We start from the raw sequence: 18,619 nt of genomic DNA on the forward strand, positions 1-18,619 counted from the left end.
TCACAGGATGAACGAATTGTCGTAACTGCAAAGACACTTGACTCGTTTATTTTTCCTTATAGTACTGTTTATCTGACCCTTAACCCTGACTGTTCCTTCCAAAATGAAACTTTTGCGCAGATGATTCATGGACGTGTTTCTACATGGTGTTGGATAAACCATGATGACAATGACGGATGTGTGTCACCCTGGGAAAATTCCAAGATATCTTATCTCAAAAACATCACCCACAATTCCATAGCCAAACAAAACATGACAACAATGTCGTTATGTGTTTGGATATTTCTGGGGAACATGTCTCTCATTCTGTGATATCACAGAGGGTGACAGATGTCTTCCCTGCAATGTTCCCCCCACCTAACCCCCATCACCCTAGTCTCTCACCATCCCCTCTCCTCCAGAAGATGTCTGCTCAGCCTAGTGGAGATGAGTGAGCTCATCGTTTGTGGATATCTTTTAGTGATGTCACCTCCAATTGATACTGATAACTTTTTTTTTTGGTGAAAAAAAAATTTAAAAAACGCGTTTTTTATGATAACTTTTTAGGAAAAAAACGCGTTTTTTATGATAATTTTTTTGGAAAAAAAATAAAAAACGCGTTTTTTTTTATTTTTTTTCCAAAAAAGTTATCATAAAAAACGCGTTTTTTAAATCCCCCCCCCCCCAAAAAAGCTATCAGTATCAATTGGAGGTGACATCACTAAAAGATATCCACAAACGATGAGCTCACTCATCTCTACTAGGCTGAGCAGACATCTTCTGGAGGAGAGGGGATGGTGAGAGACTAGGATGATGGGGTTAGGTGGGGGGAGCATTGCAGGGAAGACATCTGTCACCCTCTGTGATATCACAGAATGAGAGGCATATGTTCCCCAGAAATATCCAAACACATAACAACATTGTTGTCATGTTTTGTTTGGCTATGGAATTGTGGGTGATGTTTTTGAGATAAGATATCTTGGAATTTTCCCAGGGTGACACACATCCGTCATTGTCGTCATGGTTTATCCAACACCATGTAGAAACATGTCCATGAATCATCTGCACGAAAGTTTCATTTTGGAAGGAACGGTCAGGGTTAAGGGTCAGGTAAACAGTACTATAAGGAAATATAAACGAGTCAAGTGTCTGTGCAGTTACGACAATTCGTTCATCCTGTGAAGTTATCGTATTGTGTTGTGGTGATTGGTATCCTGGAAAGTAAAGTAAAATAATGGGTGGGCCACAAAAGTCATTGAAATTTTCTTTCTTCAGGAAAATAGCACGAGACAACACTCTTCACCTAGCTCTAAAAGGATCGAAACCGATTATCATTTTAGAAGACACGTACATTGTGATGTATTTATCCAGGACCACTTGGGAAAAATTACGCAGGAAGTGGTCTGATATCCTCGGCTACTTGCAAAGAAGAGTTGACCACGAAATGGACCTTGGTGAGTGTTATATTCTGAAATGCCAAGATGGGGAACTAATACTTGATGATACAGGAGCTGATGGAAGTAAGGTTGTTTCTATTAGTTGTGAAGAAGCTGAGAGATTTTCACCAAAAATGTACGACATTGATAATCATTTACTATTTTTGGAAACTGAATTACCATCTGTTCATACAATGGGAAAAATTATCGCCCAACATTTAAATTCATCAATGGTAAAATTAGACATTCAAGATTTTATCCAATTCGATAAAGATTCTTTATTTTGGGACATTTACGAACATTTTACAGAAACTGTTTGTGTATATTTGCTGACAAAAGAATACACAGAATGTTTAGTGAGGCATGGTGTCATTTCCAGACTGACACAATATCAAACTTATGGAAGTGTGGTTACCATGGTATCTGATTTAAAAATTCTTTTGCGTGACAAGCTATTTTGATGTAATGTAACCAAGAAACAGTGAGTAACAAAAATTTTATTCATTGAACTCTTTGGAAAATGTTAAGAGTCTAAACTAAATATTGTGAAATATTTTTAGGTAATTACATGTTTTGAATTTTTCTCAGTGAATATACTTATAAATAGTATTTCAGCAAAATAAAATGTGCATTTGTAAACTTAAATGAACAAAGATGTGTGTTTTTGTTGTTGTGTTTTTCCACAGTGAATTTTTACTTAGTTATTCTGATTAGATCTTGAAATTTAAATCCACAACTTTATATCTTAATGCAATTCTGTTTAATTATTTAAAAAAAATCACAACTGTGAAATTAATGCCAGGACAGAAAAAAAAGTGTTGAAAACGAATATCCATGTATTGATTATTTTAGAAATTGTCTAATGCTACCTATTAATATTATTTGAGTTATCTGAAGACAAATCGTTCACATAATCGAAAATCCGAACTGTTATAATTTGGTTATTTTACAGAGAGAGAGAGAGAAAGAGAGAAGCACCTAATTAAACCAACAAAACGTGACTTTAATACTTCTTTAAAGTTTGGCATAGAGAAAATGTTTGTACTCTACAGATAACACATATACAAATTTTACCTTTCCCTACACAAAGTAAGATAAAAACACACCAACAGTATATCCAACAGCATGTGAAAACATGTCGTTGAATCATCTGCACAAAAGGTTCATTTTTGAAGGAACGGTCAGGTAGGGGATGGTAAGTGTAAACAGTACTATAAGAAAATACCATAGGGTCGAGTGACTTTGGACTTAAGGTAATCGTCATCCACTGCAGCTGCTGTTTTGTGATTTGTGTTTGGTAATGCAAAAATAATGGGTGAGCCACAAATTCTTTGAAAGTTTCTTTGTGAAAAGTTCTAATTGTTTAGAATTTTGTAAACGAATGTTACCATACAGTATACGATCAGAGCTAATAATCAGTGAAATAATAATAAATAACTATTTATTTGTGGTGCCATATGAAGTAATCGAAGAAGAAGAATGAAGGAAAACGATTATGAAAAATCGACAGTGGGTGAAAAATACGAATTTTCAGTTATCATTGGGATAATTGATGTACAATTTTTGTTGAATAAGAGTTCAAATTTATTTCCTAAAGAAATTTGTATTTCTGATGGAATTAGTGTAAGATATGCAGTGAAAAAATCACCTTGTAGTTGCAAAGAATTACCTGAAAGAGTTAAAAAACAGAATTCATGGTTAATAAAATATAACCATCAGCTGAAGTGGGAAATTGGTTCACTAGCTTTGGACAAACTAAGAGATTGGATGATAGAATCAACATGCAAATATCATATATTACTTGCCAAAGGAAGAGAAAAATCAAAAACATTAACGAAGTTAATAGGGAGGCCTGTTCTTGATTTAAATGAAATTGGATGCCCAAAACGTGAAAACATAATGTGCACTTTTAAATGCTTTTGGAAACATAACGAAAGATTCTGTGCTTTTAATAATTCTCTGAAGTATACGTATTGGATTCAAAGAAATAAATACACAACCCTTAATTTTACTACAGTAATAAATTCCCAACGAACGCCAAACGAAAAATTAACTTTCAGATGAGAGTCACATTGTCAAAACCATACGATGGCAATTCCACAACCATGGAAGAACCTTTGATGTATTTTTCAATTTATTTATTTTCTGTATTGTTAGATTCAGTAAATACAATTTGTAAATAATATTTCGTTCAGTAATATGTGTTAATTTAAATGAACAAATTGGGTGTCGTATGTGTGTTATACAAATTTAAGAAGGAAGATAACATTTTTTTTCCTTGTGAAATTTCATGCCACAAAGTAACCAGAGAATTTTTTTTTTGATTCATTGAATTAAAAGTCTTATTTGTTCGTTATCTACAAACAAGGTTAATGAAAATTAACAGTGTGGGAAAATAATTCACAAATAAATTCTACTTACAGAAATAGTTAAGAGCACAAGGAATCGAAGGTAAAATTAATGGTTATATTCGTAATTTCCCAACGGAAACCAAGAGTTCAAAACAAAGCACACGATTTCTCACCTACGTACAACAAAAGGCGACCGGATAAGATAGATACCTTAAAGATAAGACTTACTGAGAAATATACAATGTTGGAAAATAAATTCACATATACTTTATATATTTATTAATTCTGCTCAGTTATTCTGTTAGAATATGACCTGTAAAAGTAAAATACAGAAAATAACGAATCAATTTGAAAAAAAAAATAATTTCACTTGTCAGAATTCAATACTCTAACAGCAATCGGAATTCGCAACCGGAAATAACACTTACCCTAAACAAAACGGCGCATAGACTTTCCCACCAAGCTTGGGCAACTTTAAGATAAGACGTAATGAGAAATATTCAGTGTTGGAAAATAAATTCACATATATTTTATATGTTTATTAATTCTGCTCAGTTATTCTGTTAGAAAATGACCTTTAAAAGTAAAATACAGAAAATAACCATTCAATTTGAAAAAAAAAAAATAATAATAATAATAATTTCACTTGTCAGAATTCCATACTCTAACACAAATCGGAATTCGAAAAAACGAAATAACACTTAAACTAAACAAAACAGCGCATAGACTTTCCCACCAAGCTTGGGCAACAGTGGGAAAGAATTAATACAGACAACCAATTGGATAGTACTCTAAATTAAAATTAAATGTAAGCATTAATTTACTACACCAATGAATTCCGATGGTAACGAAGAATGAATAATTTTAGAATATGTGTCATTCAAACATGTGGATACTAATCCCTTAGTCATATGTATTTGAGAAATATCCAAACTTGAGGAAATGCTACCTTTTGAACAATACCCCAATTTACGGATGTGACTCATGTCATCCCCTTTGAAGAAAACCGCTCGCTGGGGGATATTGCAAATGACGAAACCACAGCATCTATGGTCTGTAATCTAAAGGACGAAATAACTAGTTCAGGTTACAGTATTTACAGAAATTTCATTCTTTGTGGTTTTAGTGTTTGTGTTGTGTTGTGGATATAAAATTCAACTATATTGGAATATTCGTATTTAGAAGAGTCATCTGGAAAGCTGTAAGTACTTTTTTAACTTAAACATAACAACTGCTCATATGTTTTTTGGTAAGCGTAATTCTAATACTGAATAGTTTTTTTTTTTCCCATAAGAATAATCATAGGATATATATTAGAGTATCAACATGGATACATGAGCGATTTTTTATGTCTAATATGTATGTGTGTTTGTGTGTGCTTAAGGACAGGTATTTTAAGTATATAATTAATTATTCAGAAAAGCTCGAAAGACTGCCGCCATCACGACTTACTCTAAGAATCCCACCGTTTAACAGGAAAGAAATACCTCAAAATGTATTGGAAAATTAGTACAACCATCTATAGAAGAAAAAAAAAACTGTATGTTTGAGTGACATAGCATATAATTAAATTATTCAGAAAACCTCGAAACTGTGAATTTCCAAACACATAACGTCACGATTCTTATCTCTAAATACCACCCACAAGACAATAAACGAACCAAAAACATCACGTGATATTTCTGACAGACAAGGGCCCCAGCGAAATTCCAAAATCAATAACAACAACAAACATTCGCGTCACGATTCCTTATCTTATCTTGATCTTGATCTTGTTTAAAGTGTCCCACCAATCACGACACGATTTCTTATCCACTAATATCATCCTTTCCATTCAAAACAACAACGTCACTTATTTACAGATAACAAATGATGTCACTTATCTACATGTGAAAACAACACACACCCACGACACGATTCCTTATCTCTACCATCACCCATAATTCCATACGCGAACCAAAACACAAGAACTGAAGCCAGTGACACATATGCCCACAGGGAAATTCCAAACATTCCACACCCATGAAGCCATGCACACCGGAAGCATTTTGTCAGAAGTGTCCCACCAATCACAACACGAATCCTTATCTCTATCATCACCCATAATGCCATATGCGAACCAAAACACAACAACTGAAGCCATTGACACATATGCCCACAGGGAAATTCCAAACATTCCAAACTCATGACGTCACTCACAATGACGTCAGGAAGCCACGCCCACCGGAAGCATTTTGTCAGAAGTGCCTCTCCTACTACTCAGGCTCACCCCACCACCAGACAGAATCATAATCTCAGCAGTGGCCCCACTCAGAGACAAGCAAAAACCAGCCCCAAGCAGAGCCTCTCATGCATCAAGATTCTAACCCCTCACCAGTGAGTAGGAAGACTTAGATAATACCGAGATTATAGCGAAGACAACTTATATACTTTGCTATACGAGTTGTCAAAAAGGTGCACCCATTAAGTTACTTAAAGAGCCAAAAGGCTTCCCTTCGGCGATGTGAAATTATTTAAATTAAGGGGATATTAATTCCCACATTATTTGAGTATTATCTAGGTCTACCTACTCACTGATGAGACTTCAAGAATGGTCGAAACCGGTCTGGGTAGTGACCTTCCACAATAATGTATACATCACCTAGGAGATTTGTTTTACACATTATGGGAAATATTAAGAATAGTAAACAGAAATTACCCACCTTTGCTACGAGTTGCCCTTGAACCACGTGCTTTAGCTTACGCTGCAATCCGCCGAAACTTTTATAGTTTACTATATTCGGCATGAAACTCTTTGATTGCGATCTTTGAGTTCCTTATTCGGCTTTGAAATAATGTGGGATTTAATATCCCCTTAATTTAAATAATTTCACATCGCCGAAGTGAAGCCTTTTGGCTCTTTATCGATGTAATGCAATCTCCTATTTATCAAATTCTCTAAAACATAGTAGAAATCAAAAGTGACTTCCTACAAAAGTTAAAAGACAAAATTAACTACATATACTCAAATGTTAAAGAACACATGACGTTGGACTGAATTATGGTTATCCCTAACTAATTACTTCCATATTAGCAAGTCCTGGTTTGGCGATCATGGAAGTAATTAGTTAGGGATAACCATAATTCAGTCCAACGTCATGTGTGCTTTAACACATGACGCACATATTGCTATGTGCGTCAATATCTGCTCATGAACACATGAGCAGATATTGTTAGTTCACATCTGGACTATTCTGCTCACATCTGGTCACAGGGGGTTTAGAGGGGATGAAGATACTTCGGAGAGGGTGCAGAGGCAGTTGACAAAAATAATATCAGGACTATGGAATGTTAGCTATTATGATTCGATAGAAGTCGTAATCTGCAGAGAAGGCGAAGGGGTGACATGATTGAGACGTTTAAGCTCTTGAGAGGTATTTACTGGATGGATACGACAGATTTTTCAGTGAGAATTTTTTATTTTTATTTTTTTAATTACGTGTAGGGTGGTAGGTGAGTTGAATGCATTGCTTGAGTATGGTGTGAATGCTAAGGCTGTGAATGAGTTAACTTCAGTATGATAGAGTGATTTTCCCTAAGTCTGTGGACTTTTGTAATACATTTCACATTGTATTATAATATGATTTGTACTCCTTATATGATGTATGTAATTGTAAATGGTATAACCCCCCTTTCTCTCGATGAGTCTTTGACTTCATGAGAGTAATACTGTATATGTAATAATAATACTAATAAAGAATCACCATATACTGTACAATCAGTAGGACATTAGGATATAACGAAACGCTTAAATATAAAAATAATAATAAGGAAAATAGGATAAAAAATAAAGCATAATATTTACCCCGTTTCTAATTTTCAGTATTATATTTATAATAAAGTCATGCGTCAGATAACATTCATTTGGTGTAGTTAAGCTCAAAGTTAAAAGGGAAAACTAATTTAGAAAATTACATTTTTAATATATGGTTTTAAAAATTACTGTTCAGTTAGATGGCGCATGGATCGCTATTATAAATAATTTAATCGAAACAGTGCGGTATTTTTGCTAGTTAGATTAAGGCTCTATTTAGAGCCTTAAGTGAGATGTACAAATAAAAGTTTTCAGATGAATTTCAATGACGCAAGACGTATGTGGTCATGTAATCGATTACGGAAATCCAACTGTGTGTCAAATATAAGCAAGTTACTTTCGTAATGCATATGGCATCCTGAATAAATTTTGTGTGGAATAGTTGAACGTTCAATGAGTATTTTTGTATATACTTTATTATTAATTCAAGTAACAGTTAGTTGCGATAATATTATCAGAAATGTCTTAACGTTGTTTATGTACTTCTCTCTGTTGTGTTGATTACACAAGATTTCTTCATCTTCACAATGAAGTCATGTGTTTACTTTCGCTAAAGGTTCATGTCTTCATCAAAGGAACTTATTTAGAAATCATCCGCCAATTACGTTGCATTTCTGGCTATCGGCTCTACTACCAGTATCTCATTTATTCTTGAGATGCGAATCTCGAGAATAAACGAAGTATATGATATATACGATATATTTCGACAACTATAGACTATTCGAATTTAGAAGAACAGACGACTATACGATAAATTTTCGATTTATATTTTCTCCGATTTTAGAGGAAACAGACGACTATACCACATTTTCAACGATTTTAGTTTCGTCGATTACGTAAAGGTAGGTTCATTTTTTATGTGACAAAAGTCTTCATGAATGTATTCTTCATCTATAGATCGTTACAACAGAAAATATTTCGTGATATTTTATGAAATCTCCGGGTCTAATTTTCTGTGAGACCGAATTTTTTTATAAATGAGAACAGCTATACTCGATGCCTGTTGCCAAAATTTTGACTACTGGTTCCCTGGTCAGTTGTTACATTTGAACACTGACACTCCCGCCCCCCCCCCCCCGCTCGCCTTTTAATACTCGTACAAACTAATAATAATAATAATAATAATAATAATAATAATAATAATAATAATAATAATAATAATAATTTCTCTTCGTATTTAGCCAGCAATTTTTTCCTGTGGTCGTATGACGCTTTTCCCGTACTCAACTTACCAGTGAAAGTACTGTATAATATTTAAGGACGATCCTAACTTGAGTTGCTACTGTTGACCCATTATTTCTGCACCACACCTTAATAAGCCGCCGGTTCAAGAAAATCCGAGAGAATTTGTTTCAACATATTCCAGATTACATTAATGGGTGCGGGGAATTGTTGGACCGGCTGTCTTACAAAACTTAAGATAACTGTTCAGGCAGGCGAGTCTCACTAAAGCTTTGAAGTAATAAACAGGATAGCGCATGATTTAGACTGAAAATGATAACAGAACAGCAGTCAGTTAGAATATTTCTGTTGACAACTGATTTCATGTTGATGGTGACACATTTATTTATATTAGAAAAAAAGATGCCCCTCTTCTTGTTTGGATTATGATATGATAAGATTGGCCTTTTAATATCGTGATCGTGTGTCAACTTCCTGAAACGAATTGTCACTGCTGATGAAACTTGCTCACTACAGTGACCCTAGAGTACATGATACAATCAGAAACTACATACATTGTCCCCTACCAATAAAAAAAAATTCAGATCGCAACCATCAGGAGAAAATGACATTTACGTTTTTCTGGGATTCAAAAGGAGTAACTTCATGAACTTAATTGGGAAATGGTCACGATGGCAAACCGTGAACATTATAACAAAATGTTATGTGATAAATTGGAGCCACGAATTAGGAGTAAAAATGGACTACTCTCAAAAGATGTGTCGTTGCACGACTCATTCTCACACTGCAATTCACACTGTGGACTACTGAAGAAGTAATGTTGCTGTAGGACCCGCTAGTTGGAGGTCTTACAACAACAACAACAACAACAGTCCATCATTCCATATTCTTGACCTTGTCAAATATGTAATTAATATATTCTCCTTTGCGCGTTTTTCCCCGCTTCCATTGAGGGGTCCGTGTGTTACATAGATACGATTTTGTTAGTACAACCCCCAGCCGGCCTGCCGCTGAGGGGATTGTAATTAAGATTTGGTTCTGCAAATAAAGTTAGATAACTGCTTTTCTTAGATTGGTTATTTCTCTCCTAAAGAGTGGTAGATTTCCCTCACAGCACAAGTAGTGAATTTCTGTAGTGTAAAAGATATCCTCTGTCCGTTTTTCATTTTAGCAAAACAAACTTATAGGAAGTCGTGCCAGAAATATAGGACGGATTCAAAAAGTTCAAAAAGGGTCTAAGTTTCATCTATTTAGAAACGTAATACAAAAGAATAATGCCCAACAAATTTTTTTAAATAACTTTCTTAAATAACGAAACCTGTGGTGCGTTCATAATTAGAAGAAACACACGTATAAACCACAGTGAAAATTATTTAATTGTAAATATTTCATCCTAAGTATCTTAGGACATCATCAGTACAGTATTTAAACAAAAATTAGGAATAACATACAGTTAGGGCGCATGATTACAATAGAATCTCATGAAAACGTGCTAAAGTAGTACAAAAAAAAAAAAAAAAAAACGTTAATTATTTAACACAGTTTTGTATGATAATTTCCCATACTTTAGGAATAGTAAGAACGTCGTTTGGTTTAGGTTTGGTCTGTGTAGTAGGGCTTCAGAACAGGAAGAAGTGCATAGGATTCCCATACCTTACGTTAAAGGCATCTCAGAACGTCTTTCTAAAATTATGAAGAAATACAATTTTGCCACTACTTACAAACCTATCAACCAAATTTACAACTTATTACCTTCTCCTAAGGACAAATTCTCACCCTTGATGTTACCTGGTGTTTATGAGATTCCATGCTCATGCAAATTATCTTACTTTGGACAGACAGGTAGGTCTGTTCAGAAACGCATCTCGGAACATCAAGACCACATTCGCCTTCTTAAACCACAGAAATCTGGCCTCTCTCAACACGGAATTGAAAATCCAAACCATAGGATCCATTGGGAAAAGGCTAAACTTTTACATAGATCTTTATTTAAACATGAACGTTTATACAAAGAAAGTTCTGAAGCCCTACTACACAGACCAAACCTAAACCGCAACGACGTTCTTACTATTCCTAAAGTATGGGAAATTATCATACAAAACTGTGTTAAATAATTAAAGTTTTTTTTTTTTGTACTACTTTAGCACGTTTTCATGAGATTCTATTTTAATCATGCGCCCTAACTATATGTTATTCCTAATTTTTGTTTAAATACTGTACTGATGATGTCCTAAGATACTTAGGATGAAATATTTACAATTAAATAATTTTCACTGTGGTTTATACGTGTGTTTCTTCTAATTATGTCCAACAAATGTCTGCCAGGTGCATAAAACATGCATCCTATATAACCTTACATTCATTTACCTATGGACAAGAATTAATAATGAGCTTCTGAGATTTCTGTGGATATGGTGAAATTCTTAAAGTACTGATATAATGACCACATAATATTAAGATAAAATTTTATTAGTGTTATATGCATGTTGTACATTTCGGGAGAATTTGTTAAGTATTGGTCAAACGACAAGAGACATTTACTATACCAGAGCTGGAACGGAATAAATAGTTAAAAAGTGTTACTATGGATCAAATACGCATCCTGATATGCTTCATATCCATCATATATTTCAATGTAATATCAATGGTATTACAATTTTAATATGCACTTCGCATCCATAGTAACGTTGACGTCTGTAGACGTCTTGGCCGGTAGCGTGGTTAAATTATGTCCCATATAACGAAATATAGCTTAAATACACGCAAATAGCTTCAGTTGATAGCGTTTATGTGTCAAAAACACGAAAATAACGCTTTTGTGCATTTTTGCAAAAATTGCATTTTTTCGTGTTTTTTCTTCAAAAACAGCTTCATTTTACCATTTCAGCACACATCGGCTGGTACTCACAGGGAAATGCTTATATCGATACGTAAATTTTTGTGTAGATATTTTTGTGTAGATATATGGCTGTGCCAACTATCGAACTGAGCTAATAAGAAGTTAATCGGGTGATATGCAAATTAATAAAAAATTTAACATCCGTTCGATTTCACAAATCGCGCCCTCTAACGACATAATGTTGAAACACCGTACAATTCACTATACTATGTATTGCTGTGTTAACAATCTCTGCATTAACAATGGATATGGGATGGAATATGTGCTAAATATGGAATCATCACCATTCAAAACATAATGTGCATCATATACAAGGTCTAGGTGCATGAGATTCTTGATGAGTGATGACCAGACTTGATTTAAGATAATTCCTTGGTTTGATTGCATTGATTAGGTGTGTGCGTAGATTTCCGAAGCTCTCTTGAAGTTTCTCAAAGCAGTTATAGTCCGCTGATGGCATTTCTATTTTCTGCCATAATACAGAATAACTTTCACTGATAGTATATGTTTTCTCTTCTTTTCTGCATCTTTAATGTGTTCTAGCATGCGAATCTCTCCCGATCGTCCTGTTTATCCTACATATGCCATATGAACAGTGAAGTTTATCAAGTCCTTGATTTTTAAGGGGTGAATGAACTGTTTAGAAGGATGCAAAAATCTTTGGAACTTGCATAGCGAAGATGAAATCTAAATTTATGTGCGAGTGTAGAAAATTACAGGTGTTATTGTCGTCTAGAAAGTTGTTCACTTTAGATGGGTATTCTTCAACGACCATAATTTTTGTTGGGTTGCATTTGTCTGTTTTTATTTTTATAAGTATGGAGCTGATATTGGGACACAATTTCTGGAGAACTGTAAATTTAATTTTCAAAATATATCAGGCTGACCGTTTTGCTCGTCATAATATAATTACTTTTTTGAATATGAATTACACTCTCTGTCCAAAAAGAAATCGAACTTTTCGAAAATAGAAGAAACTAATGGCGCTACCTGTTGCATCTTTTTATTGTCGAAAGCAGCAACCTTCATTAGTATTGTGTCAACTGTTTATGACATTTGTTTCATTAGAAGCTGAGTTATAGTGCCAAGAGTGACAGTGTGTTTTGACGAGCGGTCGGTCGTCACGATATTCATGCGTATGCGACGAATTCTCGCTATCAACTGCTTCAGAACTTCGAGATAAAACTCACCATTGACCGTTTGACCAGGCGGAACGAATTCTTTGTGTATAATGTCCTCGGAATCGTAGAAACAAATCAGCATTGTCTTACTTTTGACTTCTCCAAGCGACATTTTTTTTTCGGATGACCCTCTTCTGGTGGTCTCCACTCAGCATTCTGGCACTTTGTTTCGGGCTCATACTCAAAACACTACGTTTCGTCACCAGTAACGATCGTTTCAAGGAAGTTTGAGTCCTTACGCGGTTTTAACGAGGTCCTTACAGTGTTCAATTCGATACATTTTTCGGTCGTCGGTCAACTTGTGGGGGCCACAAATCGCGAATTCAATTTACGAAGGCCCAAACTCTCGGTCAAAATGTTGTGCACAGTTGATTTCTGAATCCCTAATTCATCTTCAATCAATCTTACGGACGATTTCGAGTTTTCTTTGATGAAATCATGCACTTTTTGGATATTAACTTCGCTCACTCCAGTTTATGGACAGCCCTGCTTTGAAATTGCTTAAACCACTCATAAACTTGAGTATGGGATTAAAGCATTTGATGCGTTTCGGTAAAACGTTTACCAAATTTAACACAACAGTCAATCGCAGCTCTCTGTTTGAAACTCATTTTCTGACCGCAGTATATCAGTAATTTATGTTACATTACAACGACTGGAAGTTCATCTTATTGACAAATTTGATTAATTCTGTGTAATGCTTCTGGACAAGTCTTAGTTTTGACACTGGCCACTTGTCTCCAGACGTGATGGCGTGTTGTATTAGGGGCATCCGGATGGAGTCCATTAGCTGACAGTCGTAAAGTATGTGGTTAACAGTCTGTTGAAGGTGTGGACTAAAAGTGCATGATGGTGATTCTAGTATATGGAATCTGTGTAAGTAGCGTGGTTAAACCTGGAGAAATGTCGTTTTTTTTTCAGCCGGAGTCTGCTTCTGATACTTGGCAAGAACTCTTTTGCTGTTGATCCGCTTTTTGATGTTTTCCATTCTTCTTCCCACAATTTTAGGCTTGTTTCTTCTACAAGTGTTTTTATAGCAGATTTCGAGTACTTTTGGTAAAAAAACGAACGGCTAGAAACATGCCGTTCGTTTCCAGCTGCTTCTTTAGCAAGCTGAACCGCTCTCTTATTTCCTGCTATCCCTGTATGTGCGTTCACCCAATAAAACTTGATTTCCCATCCCTCTAGAGTGAGATTCCAAACCAGATTACTTGTCTGTTCAATTAATGCTATATGGTTGTTCTGGTTTTTTATGCCATCTATAGTGCTTCTACTGTCACTGTAAATTGTTGCTGTGTAAGTGAATGAGTTATATACCGGAGATATGTGTAGTGAATGAACTATAACAAGTTGTTCTGCTTGGTTGTTCGAACGGAGAGGATGCAGTCTAGAGCAGCGTTCTTGTATAATGGTTTCCATATTCAAGGAAACCGTCCTCTTTTTAGGCATTCGTTATAAACTGTTGTTATGAATTCGGGGAATTCGACAAACGCTCTTAGGAGTACATCACTGGTTATTCCATCCTCTCCAAGAGTTTTTCTTGGATCCATTGATCTTAATGCTGACTCGATTGCATTAGTTGTAAATAAGTCGTCATTAGGAATGTCTATACCTGTTTTCATTCTTTGTACGTTTTGTGGATTTCTTCATCTGTTGATTCGTCGTCATCAGGAATAAACTTGTTTATCATAATAGCTGCAGTTTCTACTAAGTTTTTAGTGTACGAGCCATCCGTTTTCTTAATAGTTGATAATATAGGTGTTGCCTTAATCTTGCTTGCTGCTAATTTATATATGCAATTCCAAGATTCGATAAGTTGAAACAGTACAGAATTTTTTCCATGATTCTGTTTTCGCGTTTGTAATTTTGGACTGATAGCTGTATTTGACTTTACAGTAGTTCTGTCTTCTACTCTGTCTTAAATCTTGATTATTGTATGTTCTTTGATATAGTCGTCTGAGTGCGTTAACGCGTTTGTTAGTTTGTCGTTCCACCAAGGTACTGATTTTCTTCCATCAATGCTTAGCTTCTTGGTTGTTCTGATTGTTTGGTCGCTAGATTTTTTCAGACCTAACGAAAGCTCAGAAACAAGGAAGTCTATATCGGCTTGTGCTAGTGCCCAACTGGCTAGTTTGTTGTTCTAAGCTGAGCTGTTGTTCGCTGATTCCATTAAAGTGATGTTCTGAGATCAGGCATGAAAATTTTCTTTTTAATGCTTTTTTACGAATAACTCTAGATTGATTTTATTAGTAAAGTACTTGATGTTAATGAGATGGTATGTGTTGTGTATTCCGTTTAAATTTGTTGTTACTGATAATGAAACTTAATATGCGATGATCAGAATAGCTTTCCTATTCTTCGCATCTCCTTCAGAAACCCTGGATAACATAGCGTTCTTTGCTATTGTCAGATCAATGAAGCTTCCTCTGGTATTTTCAAATGTGGTGTTACAAGTCGTCGTTTAGTATGTGTAGGGAATTTTATGCTGAGAACTGTTCCTGATTTTTACATATGTTGTTTGTGCTGTTGCATAAAACCGAATGGGCATTACTATACTATCTATTCCAAGAATTAGGCCGTGGCTGATGGTAAAATCCACAATGTTGCCCATTTTTTCTAAGTCGTGTTTTATGTCAGTGTGATAGTCGAGATACATGCAGCAAAAGTTTTAATTCCGAGGTACGTAATTTCGATAAGTACGGAGTCCTCGTTGCTGTGCTGGGAAATCAATATTGCCTCGATTTCAGGATTGACCACGAGTATGTAGCTCTCTTTCTTTCTGATCCTTTGGAAAATATTTTATAATTAGTTGGAAAGCCACATCTTTTGTTGTTGATGTTGTATGGTTCTTGTATTTAATGCCAGTGCTATATTTTTTCGTTTATGAGTTCTGTTAAGTTATTTACAGTCTTGATAGAGCGTTGAAGATTTATTTGAAGGCATGCCGGGGAAGTAGTTCTGTTTCTGCTAACTTTACTATTGCTTTCCATAATCTATGTTTTGAATTTTGAGCTGTCTATAGTAGTTGTATATCGGGCAGTCTTTGCTTAGTGCTATGTGTTTGCAGTCGTTTTTGGTTTTGGCATGCTTGTTATGATTTTGGCAATTTATGCAGTTCATCTCTGACTGATTTCGTGGGTACTCGCTGAACTTATTTTCTTTAGAGCAGAATGGACAGGTGGTTTTTCTCTTGCAGTCTCGTGTATGATGGTGGACTTTATTGCAGTTAAAGCACCTCAGAACGTTTATGTAGTCTGTACGATGGCAAATTCTCCATAGCATTTTAACACCGGTTTTCAACAACTTGGTCCTCACTCGGATCGACTTCAATAATTAAGTTTCTCTTGTTCGTTTTTATATTTGTCATGGTGAATTTCTGTGTCTTCTTTGTATCAGTACTGAAGAGTTCGTTCTGCATGCGGATTGAGTCATTTGCATTGTTCGTATCGATTTCACTGGGAATATCATATATAATTAGCCTTGGGAGATGTTTCTTACTGAGATTTGCTACTAACATGTCTTTGCATTCTTTAGTGATTCCGTTATGTAGCAAGTCTATGTTGGATTCAATTAAGACTCCTCCGTGATTAATACTTTTCAATTTTGTGATTACGATTTCGATTTTCCTTGTGTCGATTTTTTCTTTGATGATATTTTTGGTTTCTTTGCTGTTTAGTTGAACTATCGGTTTCATTATTAATTTATAGCATGGATTATTTTCAGATTCGTCTTTGTTTTCAGCATTGTTTTTAACGACTTGCGAGTATAGGTGAGTAGGCTGAGCTAAGTTAACCTGTTCCTGGTTGTTTGTAGAGTCTGTAGTTCTATTGATACTTTTGTTTCATTTTTCTTTTTATTGAATACCTTCGTTAGTTCGCTCAATGTAGTTAGTATGTTCTTTTTAAAATAGTTTCTTAAATTACCGCTTAACTTGGCAACGTTACGCAGCAAATCTAGGAGTTTTTTCGAACTCTAATTCGTCCCGTGCCGCCATCTTAATGTTACTCAAAGTTGTGGTGTTATAACTTTCCTGTTGAACTGCTAGGTTTACTAAGAAACAAAGTTTAAGAAAATGTGATAGAAGCAGGACAACTGTAGGTACACTTTCTAGAAGCAGAAGAAGATTTCCCAGTGGAAGTACAAAGCTATGGGATATCTTACTCCAGTTTAGTATGTAGCTTAACGACATTGTTGATGTTATTGTCTAAAATTGGGATGATGATTTAAAGAAAGAAACTTAAGATCTTCCATGCACATTCCCCAAGATTACAATATCTTTCCAAGATTCATAAACCTGGCAGAACAACGTCTTCTGTAACTATTGTGATAGTTTTTTGATTGTCAAGGTTGCCTTACGTATAAGTTATCTTTATCCAATTTACTTCCACTGGGAAATCTTCTACTCATATGAAGAACACTTCGATTTTAAAAAGAAAATTTGTGATCTTCGTTTGAGCCTCTATTATGTTATAATAAGCTTGGACACAGCGTTGCGTTTCACTAACATTCCTTTTTCAAATACCATCGAATTACTTAAGCAAGATTATCGCTCTCTGATATTGTCAGTTTTTAATATATATTTTGTTATTCACTCGAAATATTTTACCTTGCAAAGTAAATTTTACTAACAAATTGAAGATACAGCAATGGGAAGCAAAGACGGCTTCCCATCGCTACATGGGAAGCCGTCTTTGCTCACTTGCTCATGACTTTATGGAACACATCGAATGACGTCTCCCCAAAAATATATTTCTCCCAGAAGGATTCTTCTTCTGATTAAGAAAATTCCGTATCCAGAATAAATGCAGTTGATCGCAGAATATAGTTCACTTTAGAAAAAGAAGAAAACACTCAAATAGCCTTTTATGGATCTGGTAATTCTTCTTCAACAGAACAGCAATTGGCAATTCAGTATTTCGAAAGAAAACTCGCACGTTATATATTCATGAAGAATCGCACCATGACCACGGTAAAAACGGACTATTAAGCACTTAATGCATTTTACCTATATTTTATGTCTAAAGATGACTTACTACATAAATAATTACATTATATTAAGTCAACGTTCTTCTCAAATGATTTCAGTGAAGCTTTTATTGACAAGGTTTTCAACAGCTGCAGATTTCTTGCCTCTTCTACTCAGAAAGAAATTATTTGTATTCCACTGCTTTATGTGAAAGGAATGTACCGCAAAAATTTTAAAGCTTCTCAACGTTTATGTAACATTTTTTTCCGATCAGAAAATTCTCCATCTTTCTCTTCACCAGAGGACCAACTTCCTCCACTCAGTTTTCCAGGTGTTCAGTAGATTTCTTCCTCTTGTGGCTTGTCTTATGGATAGTCTGGAAGATTTGTCTTTGTCTGTTGTGAAGAGCATAAGTCTTGGAACGTCAGTATGGATTTGTCAAATATGTCTTGTTTTAGTAATTCGATTGCATTTTACAATAAGGTAACAACAGTGCCTGTTGCTTGAGGGAGGATCTTTTCATTGGAAAGACCCGAATTGGAATCCCGCAAACTTTTATAAGGGCTTTTCACTAAAGGAACTATTCCATCTCATACAGAGATGGACTAGTTCCTCCCTGAAACTCAGGTTTCATCTTGAGAAGCAGGCAAACCGGCCAGAAGAACACCGCAATTTATAGACATAATGCACTGACCTCATACCCTTAACTTAGCCCTGCTTCAGGAAGTTCAGATAGCTTCTGTAGGAGCTATCTGAACTTCTTTGTGTCTTT

General features: G+C 35.1%; 1 protein-coding gene across 1 annotated transcript in view; it reads left to right on the plus strand.

Moving 5' to 3' along the window:
• The first annotated feature begins 8,341 nt into the window (after positions 1–8,341).
• LOC150099322 (putative inhibitor of apoptosis) overlaps positions 8,342–18,619 on the plus strand; it is a 122,533-nt gene continuing 112,255 nt past the window's right edge. The window contains exon 1 of the mRNA XM_090404472.1: positions 8,342–8,461. The gene's annotated coding sequence lies outside the window, so the exon portion shown is untranslated. The remainder of the gene's footprint in view (positions 8,462–18,619) is intronic.

The sequence above is a fragment of the Typopeltis vanoorti genome, chromosome 14 (genome assembly GCF_054136105.1).
Source record: "Typopeltis vanoorti isolate ZY-2024b chromosome 14, IOZ_Tvanoo_1.0, whole genome shotgun sequence".
NCBI lineage: Eukaryota > Metazoa > Arthropoda > Arachnida > Uropygi > Thelyphonidae > Typopeltis > Typopeltis vanoorti.